The sequence below is a fragment of the Lates calcarifer genome, linkage group LG16_LG22, assembly GCF_001640805.2.
Source record: "Lates calcarifer isolate ASB-BC8 linkage group LG16_LG22, TLL_Latcal_v3, whole genome shotgun sequence".
Taxonomy (NCBI): Eukaryota; Metazoa; Chordata; class Actinopteri; family Centropomidae; genus Lates; species Lates calcarifer.
Genome location: NC_066848.1, coordinates 63,698 through 74,851, shown reverse-complemented (window position 1 = coordinate 74,851; position 11,154 = coordinate 63,698).

Here is an 11,154-nt window from a genome sequence, read left to right as displayed (position 1 = left end):
CGCGGCGCTGGGTACGTGGCCGAAAACACGAGGCAAAAAAAAAAGAAAAAAAAGTTTGGTTTGTTTTTCTGCAACTTTTTCTTCTTTAGTTTGAATAAAACATTGAAATGAAGAAACATATAATTCTGTAGAGAGATGTAATCTAATGAACCTGCTTTAGTGATTTTAAACGTGTATAAAAATAAAAATCAAGCTTTATTTTAAATGTGTGACATGTTTAAATAGATATTTTAAAAAGTTAAAGATCAAATTAAATTTCTCTCTCCTACTTTTTAATTGAATGTGTTTCATATTATGATCAGTTCTTAAATTCACATTGTAACTAACGTCTGACTGGTGTTTTAACATAGAGATACATTTAATTCATATTCATTGTCATTGGGATAATGTTAAACCACAGTCACAGATCTCCAAAAATAAAATGAAATAAAATCTGACACCTACAGAATCCCTTGATGGGAATATTCAGTCATCATTGTCCTGCTCTCAGAGGATGAACTCTGTCAGACCTGTTCTCTCCTGTGATGACCTGTGCTGCTCTGTAGGGGGCGCTGTCACCACCTCACACTGACTCATCAACACAGTGAAGAATCCTGTTCCCTCCTGTGAGTCTGAGCAGCAGCTGGTGAAACGCCTCATTAACCTGCAGCAGCCAATCAGACGCTGAGGAGGAGGGGTTCATTCACCATATGGTTAGAGTGTGTGTGTGTGTGTGTGTGTGTGTGTGTGTGTGTGTGGAGGCCTTTCTCTGTTCTCATTGATCAACAGGGTGGAAGGAGGACGACAAACTGTTGCTTTAATAATCTTTATTCATACAGCAGCTTTCACACATGAGCTCTACGTACTTTATATAAAAGACAAATAAAACATTAAATCGACAGATATTTGAATGGAGTTTGGTGTGGAGCCGCAGTTAGCCTGTTAGCAGGTCTGTGAGGGTCTGAACAGAACCAGGAAACTGGATCATGGAGCTGGAGTGAGTCGAGGTGGAGACTGAGCTCAGAGGTCAGAGGTCAGAGACAGGTGAGGAGAAGGTGTAGTGAAGTCTGTGAACAGGTGAAGGTGTGTGACACAAACACACGCATGAGGATCTTTATCCTGCAGGTTCCAGGTGATGCTGAGCTGATGAACAGCAGGTGTGCAGATCACGTTCAGGTGAGACAAGGTTCACCTGGAAAATCCTCCAGTCCAGGTCTGTCAGTCTGTCTGTCTGAATGAACCAGAGGATTCAGTTTTTTAGTTTGTTTCTTCTGTTTTTCTCGTTGCTTCTTCTTGTGTTTCCTGTTTTATTTTGAAGTCACTTTGTCTTCAGTGTTTTTATTTCTGGTCTTTGTTTTGTTTTCTCTTCTTTTTCAGCCTCACCTGTTCTCAGGTATCTCCTGTGCATAGATCCAGTCCTGACTTTTCTTTCCAGTCAGTCAGTGTTTTATAGTACTTCATATAATATAATATAATATAATATAACCCAGCTCTTGAATATGAATATAAAGTTGAGTGTTGCAGATTAATCTGAGTGAACATGAGTGTGTTCATCAGCTGTTACAGACTCACATCAGTTTATTCTGCTGTGAATAAACCACCATGTATCTTCATCTAAAGCCCCCCCCCCCCCCCCCCCCCCCCCCTTGCTGAGCCTTCATCATCACTCTGCTCCATATATGTAATTTCATCTATAAGCCTCTAATAGGTTTTTATCAGTTAATGGGTCGCGGGGACGTTAATGGTTCTGTAATCTTTCTGCTGCCTTTTTATTTTCATCACTCTGATGGTCGGAGGAACAAAAGCAGAGCTGAGTGGATCCTAATCGTCCTGCAGATTTACATACAAATGTCATTTGGAGACAATTACGTCAGTTTGAGACACTAATCCAACTAAGTTGTTAATCGACACAGAAACACACACAATGATTTTCACATTCAGACTCTGACAGTTACTGTCTCAGTGCATTCTGGGAATATTATAGTAACTCCACCTGTCACCTGTCACCTGCTCTGTCAGTTTTATCAGGTGTTAACAGTCAGTGATGATCGAAGAGACGGCCGAGGTCAAACAGGAAGAGAAGAACCTCTGATCCTGGTGAAGGACCTGCTGCTCCATGTCTCCTTCACTGCTTCCTCTCTTATCTCCTTCACTAAAGGAAAGGAGAGAATGACGTCCCATGATGCCTTGCAGCAGTGTGACATGAAGAAACAACAGTTTTCATGTCAGGAGTCATCATGAAGATCAGACTGACCCCCCCCCCCCCTCCATCATGTCTTTAGAGCCTGTACTTTATGTTCCCAGCAGCTTCACCCGCTGCATGCTGGGTAAGGGTTAGAAGTTAAAGGATCACTCTGTTTCTCTGCTGCTCAGTGAGTCAGCTTCAGTCTCTGATGGTAGATGTTGAGGAGGAGCTGTTTGTATCTGGGTCATGTGATCCCATCAGGAGGATTATTAGGGAATCATTTGAAGGATTTGTGGGGATATAATTCAGTATGTCAGGATCATAATTGATAGAAGATTCCACTTTCATCCTGTAAGACGCAGCTTCAGTGTGGATTAGAAGACGCAGCGGGGACATCTGGACTGAGCTGCCTTATTTTCTGAGTCTTATTAGGCTGCATCTCATTTATCTCAGCTCTGGTTCTCATCTCCAATCTGCAGCAGGTCGACCAGCTGCAGGGAGGACGCTGCGTTCACTGTCACGGAAATGACAGTTCCTTCAGGTGAAACTGAACTTTCTCCTGCTGCAGGCAGAGCAGCTGAGTTACTGACGACACAAAGACATTTTCTAAAAACATCAGCTTCTAAAAACCAATAAAACAGAGTGAACGTCTCCACCGACCAATCCGCTGGGCTATTTTTGGAGAGGGAAAAAAACAGATAGAAAAAAGGAAAAGAAATGATGATTAATGTTATTGGATTATTTACATTGCCCTCAACATGATTGAGCTGCAGAAATGAAATTAAAATGTGTGTTGAATGGGATTTTCCAGGAAAGTCCAGTAAAAACCACGACGGTAATAAGGAATGACTAATTCTCCCAAAGTCGATTAAACACCATCTCATCCCTGAGGAGAATGAACTGCAGAGCAGAGAACAAATGAGAGCGGGATTAGACGCTAAGAGGCAGATTAAAGTGTTTTCATCTATTATGTTTATGATTATTCAGCGTGTTCTTGTTCTGAAGGATTAACTCTGCTGGTTAGTCCAGAAAACAAGAAAACAAGAAAACGAGCCATTAACCACAGGAAGAGAGGACAGGATCAGGACCTGGACCAGGACAGACCTGAAGAGGGTTTACTTCAGTAACACGACAGTTTGCTGGACGTGTTCGTAGTTTAAGTCTGTGTTAATAAAGATTCATGGACGATTTGAATGAACATGTGACGACAGGAGCCACTTTAACCTGACGGAACCTGAACTGTACATCAGGTAAAAACCAGGAAACAGACACAGCACTTCCTGCTCCAGCAGGAGAAGAGGATCATGGGTAATACAGAGCGAGGCTGCAGGGGGCGCTGCTGCTCAGAGAAGTCACAGAGTGTCGCTTTAAAGAAACAGGTGCAGGAGGAAGTGATCTGCTCAGTGGGAGTGAAAGTACTCAGGTACTGACAGAGTACATAGTACTCGCTGCAGCGAGTACATAGTACTCTGTCAGTATCAGCGGGTCTGACCTCACAGGAGGATTAGCTGTTTGGACTTCTTTCATTTTTCAATCTATTTTAAACAATAGCTTCAGATTAGCCGTCAGAGTCAGAGTGCATCAAATAAAGAAAATTGCATTAAATTATCCCATTAATATTATTATATTCGCTGTGCTCCAACATTATATAATGAAACAAAGTGGTTTTACTCACTCATCCCCCTCAGCCCTCATCTACAAAGGAGCCATGCTAGTAAATGAAAATTGGATTGTTATAATGCAGCTGAGTCCAAATGAAAAACTGCAGAGAGGACGAGGACGAGGACGAGGACGAAGACGAGGACGCAGCAGGAAATCAGGTTTTTCTCCTGCAGAGACTGAATCATCCCACAGCTCAGAGACACTTTAACACACCTGCAGGTAAACAGACACCTGACCTGCCTCAGTACACACACACACTAACAGATGGAGGCAGTGGTATTCCAGCAGCTCCCAGTAAAATCCCTGTTTTTGTCAATGGAGTCTGGTGTTGATATATAGAGATGTTTCTTTGACCTGATCAGTTTGAGTTCATCCACAGTGAACAGCAGTGAGTTATTAAAAGCACTGTGATGTGTTAATGCACATGTTGCGTGAGTTTAACATCAGTCCAGATGTTGACAGCTGCAGTTTCTCCTCAATAAGCTCATATAAGAGACGGAGAACAATTCACAGAGCAGCACTAAGCTCTGACTCCAGACTCACTAATGGATCCTATAGAGACAGATTTAATCATGTGACTTCATTTCACTTTAAATCTGTCAGAGTGAGACGTCTCCTCACTGGACAGATTTATGATATACCAGATATTCATGGTCCCAGAGGATGAATCCTGCTGAGGCAGGAAACAGCTGCTGTTCTGACCTGATGATGAGCTGCTGAAGTTCACTCAACGTCTTTTTCATAATAACAGAGTCCTGCAGGACTGATCCTAGAACCAGGAAGTCAATTAGCATGTTAGCATGTTAGCTCTTCCTGTTGTCAGTGTGTTTCTGGTTAAATGTCTGAAATAAGGTCTGTGGTTTTAACACAGGCTCAAGACATTTTCAGGTTTTATTCTCCGGACATAAAATGGGTCAGTAAATCCCCCACTCCTGATGTTTGAAGCTTTTACGTGTCTTAAAAAAGGCGGTTGCTAACGAGTGTCTAAATGAGACTACAGAGGTTGTCGGGGACGTTAACATGAAAACCCATCTACTCACCAGTCCACCTTTACAGCCTCGTTGTGTTTCTACTCACGCTCTTTCAAACTCTCACTAACTTTCTAAGAAGAAAGGCTTTTGTAGAAGAGCTCAGAGCTAAATGAAATGACAGTGTTACATTAGCTTTCTGTGGAGGGAACCAGGCTGATGCTAACGTCAGGTTTGGACTACAGAAACGCATCATCACTGCAGGACTGAACACATGAACTCATCAGTTTCCTTTAGAAACTTCTTCAGTTTAGAAACATCAACACAATTCAATCAATTTACTGCCATGAAATATTTCATGACACGATGTTCAGAGGTTTGTGTTTGACTCTGTGTTTATTGTTCTGCAGAGTGAGTGTGTGTGACACACGCTGTTGTAGGTTTGTTGTGTGTTTGTGGTGTGTTTGTTGTGTGTTTGTGGTGTGTTTGTTGTGTGTTTGTTTTTTTTGTTTTTTGTTTTTTTGTTTTTTTTTTTTTTTTTTTTTTTGTTTTTTGTGTGTTTGTTGTGTGTTTGTGGTGTGTTTGTTGTGTGTTTGTGGTGTGTTTGTGTGTTGTCTCTGATTGGTTCCCAGTTAAACAAAGTTTTTTCGAGTGCGGCTCTGAGGAAGATGAATCCTCTGAGTTTAATCAGTTTCTGTCGTGGCTGCACAGAAACATCTTTCACAGATGATGAACACAGATTGATTGTGAAGTTAGATTACATTGTTAGATTACATTGTTAGATTACATGTTGTTAGATTACATATTGTCTTACAGCCTCCTGACCTTTAATAAATGTTAAACCCTGCAGTCAATCTGCTGCCTGCTGATTGAAGTGGCTGCAAAGCTGATTTAACACAAACTTAATCAAATCAAAGCTAAACTTTCACGTTTGACTTCACTGAGAGGTCAAAGGTCAGGAGACGAAAAAATAAAAGAGTAGACAGGACACCTTTTTTACCTACAGAAACAGGAAGTGAGTGAGCTCAGTTCTCCAGAATAAAATCACAGCCGTGTGGTTGATTCTCTGAAACACGGAGGAGACAAGTGAACACATCACAGATTTCTGAGTGTCCCCTGTTTGTTTCCTGTTCAGCTCCGTCTTTGTAAATAAAGTTGATTTGTATTGTTGTGTGTGAGGTGACCTCACAGAAACTGCTCTCCCCCTCTTCTTCCCCTCAGCGCCTTAATTTCCTGATAACCTGTTAATTTTATTGTTTTTCACTCACATTACATGATTACTGCGATGACCCGCCGACTCAAATCACTTAATGCATTATTATTGAGGCCGGCACTCGCCGGCTCCTTTAGCCAAATGACTGTTGATATTTGCTTTTAATTTAAGCAATCCACTACAAGACTCATTAACATGCTGCTAGATTAACTGCTTCCAAGCTGAGGTTATCCGCCTCTTAATGCCCTTTCCATGGAGATAATCCCTGCTAACTTGGATTGGAGGCTACAATGAGATAAGCAGCGAATATGAAGAGATGAAGGAGAACCTGTCTGATCTGATCCCGGCTCCAACAATGATTGTTTTTCTCTTTCTGCTGCAATTTGCTTAATTTGGCCGTTATTGACAGAGAGCGTGTCACGGACCCTGAAGGCAGCACTGATCGTACACACAGACTCACAGACGGGTGAGTGATTACTTCACTGACAAACAGCATCTGTGGAAACTCAGACTTTCTCTGCTCCACTCCTGTGCCCTCTTTGTAGCCGTGTCTCTTTGTAGCTGTGTCTCTTTGTAGCGTGTCTCTTTGTAGCTGTGTCTCTTTGTAGCTGTGTCTCTTTGTAGCTGTGTCTCTTCCAAATGCTGTGTGCGTGTTGTCAGACTGCTGAAGTTGTGTTGATCCTTCAGGGCCTCCGTAGCCTGTCAGTAGATCGGTGTTGAACAGGCTGAGGGACCCTGACTCTGCTGCGGAGGAGGATTCATCCATCGATCAGAGGAGCTGGATTACAGACGGAGACTCGAGGAAACAGACAGAGGAGGACCAGTCCTGCTGGACGTCATGTGATGAGGACGACTGTCTCCTGTCTGCAGAGGTTTCCACAGTCAGCACTCACACCTGCTGCAGGTGTATTTGGTTCATTATCATCACACACAGCTCAGCTTCAGGCCTCTGAGGTCCAGCTACAGGTGTTTGTCTCTTCCTGCAGGTAAAGACCAGCTGATACGGTCACACGCTGACCTCTGACCTCTGACTGTGTCGTCAGGTAAACTTGTTAAATCATCATCAGCCTCTGAAACTGTTCCAACCATCAGGAGGAGAAACTCATTCTCATCTTCTTCAATCTGTTCTTAGCCTCATTTATGTAATCCACACACACACACACACACACACACACACACACACACACACCTCCTGCTGAGAGGGGTGTGTGATACATCACTGAAGAGCTCTCATCAGTTTTATTCACTCCTTTATTTAAGTCCCAGAGTAAAATTACTCCATTACAAGTAAAAGTACTGCAGTAAAAATATTACAGTAAAAATATTACAGTATCACTTAAATTAAAGTACGGAAGTTAAGTACTTCAAATACTAAAAAGTCTTAATGAAGCAGTTGTTTGTTTGTTTAGTGAGAAAAACATTTTGTTGAAACTTATCAATAAATAAATGAAAAGTATGAATCAAATCTGGAAGATGAAATATTCAGAATGTTTTGGAGCTGAAAAAAAGAATTTATTAAATGTATTAGATGAAATCTGATCTTTCTCAGCTGATTGATACGGAAGCTCAACTCTGCCAAAACAAAGGCTCCTGATCTCAACAAGTTTTCATCGTTTGCTCCAAAATGGCGCCGGTTTTCTGTGAGCGTGCGGCGGCAGCTGAAGGTCAGGATTGGGGTCAGAGAGAGGGAAAGGGGGGAGGAGGGGGAGGATGAAGGGTGGGGAGGGCTTCAGGGTCGGGGTCAAAGGTCGGAGGTTTCAGCTTGGGAAAGTGTCTTCATCTGTCTCCAGATCCTGTGACTGGATCTGATGAGAAAGTAGAACTCACAGTTAATGTTCTACTTGTAATTCTCCTGCAGGTGAAGGTTCAAATGTCATGTTTTTATTTTTCCCATCAGCCCCTCTGACGGCTCACAGGTGTGAAGGTCACCTGCAGGAAGAGGAAAAACCACCAGACCGTCTCTCTTTGTCCATTTGGGTCGACTTTGTTAAATTAGCATAATGCATGTAGCTTACAGAGCGAAGCGGCACGCGCTGGCATCATGTGACGGAGGCGGCGTGACGCCTGAGGGCCCGGTGGCGGCCGGCTAAACAAACAGACCAGACACAGTCTCTGTACAGTATTAAATTTTTTAATCATTAGCCATTAGTGCTAATGGCAGCAGACAGACTGGAGCTTTCTCTGGATGCTGCTGTTGTTTGTCTGGCTTGGCCTCATGCACTTTAAGGGCTGAGATTACAAAATGTAAATGAGGATGGGGGGTGTGGGGGGGGCACAGACCTCATATAAGAGTATATGGTCCAGACTTCCAGACACAGACTCCAGTCTAATTTAAAAACTTTAATCCCGACCCAGGAGTTGTTTACATCAGTGAATTAGGTTAATCTATCCGGGCTATTTGCATAAATGTGCATTTATGAATAATTAGTGGAGCACAGAGGCTGTAGGTGGAGACTGAGGGGGAGGGGGAGGGGGTTTGGACGCGTGGCCAGACTATTGTTGCCGTTGACTGCAGTAAACAATAGATCAGCGAAAACAATGAACAACAAAAAGCCCGGGGAGCAGCAGCCGTCTGCTGCCTGAATTACTGCTATCGCTTACAGGAGCCGGACCTGCTGCACGACCTGCTGCAGGTCGCTAATTTAATTACAGCTGCTGCTTTAATTGGTCTCATTAACTCAGTTCAACTCACAGAGAGGAGACTGTTTAAAGCTGCAGTTCACCTCAGACTGAAGACCAGGTTTCACTCTGGACCGGTCGACTGCTGCTGTGTCTGATACAGATTTATTTATAAAGTCCAGTGTCTTCATGAATCTACAGAAACACCACAGTTAATGTTGATGATGGTAAAACTGCTTCAGAAATATGAAGATGTTTTCTTTTCATTTTAATCATCTTCACACTAGCTCATTATGTAGCATTAAACTGAAACGACAGTATTAGCTGTGTTAGCTAGCTCCTGTTAGCTGTGTTTTTCTCTGAGAAAAATCAGCTAGCTGCTGTCGTTAACACTGAATAACTAACCTAGCCAGTTAGCTAGTTAGCCTTGTTAAGCTAAATGAAAGAGATGTTAGTTACAGTGCTGTGTTTATTTACAGCAACAGACTTTAGCCAATCGAGCTAAAGAGTCAGATCCTTTTAATTTAATCAGAAACATCAAAATCCCTGTTTTCATCAGTGGAGTCTGGTGGAGATACAGAGACGTTCCTGATGAAACTAAAAGGACCTGACTCCTGTCATCATGTGGTCAGTGTGTGTGTGTGTGTGTGTGTGTGTCACTTTCTTCACTGTAACAGGTGATAAATAAGCAGAGTGTTAGATGTGTGTGTGTGTGTGTGTGTGTGTGTGTGTTGGGGGGGGCAGAAACAGACTGTTTCCTCCTCCAACAGTCAAACTGCCTCTCCCTCTCTCTGTTGGTCTGAATGTGGAAACGTCTTTTATTCCCTGATGAGTCTTCAGGGGTCGGACCGGCCCTCAGGGGAGCCCCGCCCCCTCTTTTCACCGAGCAGCCTGTGGATGAGAGCGGGCCGACTCCTCCAAACTAATCAATAACCATGGAGGTTAGACTGAGGAGAGATCGGAGGCAGAGGGAGGAGAACTCTGCAACCTGACGCCTGAGAGACAAGACCCAGGGCTGAGAGCACAGGAGGAGAGACAGAGGTCAAAGGTCACAGAGGCTTCAGCTGATTCGTCACTGAGGCAGATCAGATCCTCCATCCTGTGGTCCTGGTTCTGGACTCAGGACTCTGAGTCAGGATCTGGTTTTCAGACCTGAACTGTTTTAGTTCCTCATCAGCTGCTGAATCCTGATCCTGTAAACCTCTGCACTCAGACTGGATTCACTGCTGAACAACGAGGCTGTAAAGGTGGACTGGTGAGTAGATGGTTTTCATGTTAACGTCCCGACAACCTCTGTAGTCTCATTTAGACACTTGTTAGCAACCGCCTTTTTTAAGACACGTAAAAGCTTCAAACATCAGGAGTGGGGATTTACTGACCCATTTTATGTTGGAGAATAAAACCTGAAATGTCTTGAGCTTGTGTTAAAACCACAGACCTTATTTCAGACATTTAACCAGAAACACACTGACAACAGGAAGTGCTAACATGCTAACATGCTAACTGACTTCCTGGTTTTACCTGAGCTGAGGAGCTGCAGCATCACCTGACCCCTCCCTGCTCCACAACCATGAGAGTCAGAGGCTTCAGACCTGATCCCAGATCCCAGTCCTTCAACATGCAACCACACACACACACACACACACACACACACAGACAGACAGCACATTAATTACAAAAGGCAGAAATAAAACGATAAAGACGTCGGAGGATGAAGATAAACTCTGAACGAGGATAAAAAGCTCAGAGGAAACAAAAGAATCAAAGACCTTAATCTGAAGATTATTCAAACCCACATAATCAATCAATCTCCTCCTTCATATAATGGTAATCCACGCTGTTTTCAAATGAACATAAGTTTCTTACTCACACACACACACACACTCAGAGTTTAATCCAGCCTCAGCACCTTCTTTTCAGATTACACGAGTCAAACTGATGTTTCTGATTTTGTGAAAACCTTTATAATCTGAAAAACTCTGAGGCTGCGTCATCGTTTGATTATCAGCACAAAGCTGAGAGAGAGAGTTACAGTGTGTGTGTGTGTGTGTTACTGTGTGTGTGTGTGTTACTGTGTGTGTGTGTTACAGTATTTTCCTGGACTCCTGATGTTTCAGCTCTCAATGAAACTTTTCCTCAATCAACTGCACACACACACACACACACACACACACACACACACACACACATTCCTTCCTGCTTATTGATTGATCAGCTTCTCATTTTTCTTTGATTAAATGTTTATTTCCCTGTGCTCTGCTGTGTGTTTGTTTGTTTATTTGTTTGTTGTTTACAGGTGTGCAGATGTTTCTTTCTCTCTCTCTTAACATCTGTAAATATCAGCCGATCACCAAACATGTTCTGGAGCTCTGAAAGTTGACATCACACAATCCCAGCATGCAACAGTCGAGATCAAAACGCCGCCATATTGGCAGGAAAGCAGCGCTGTTCAGACACATCGCTGCCAGCAGCCATCAATTCATGATCAATATAAAATTAATAAATTATCAATATTTTAAAAAGTCAAT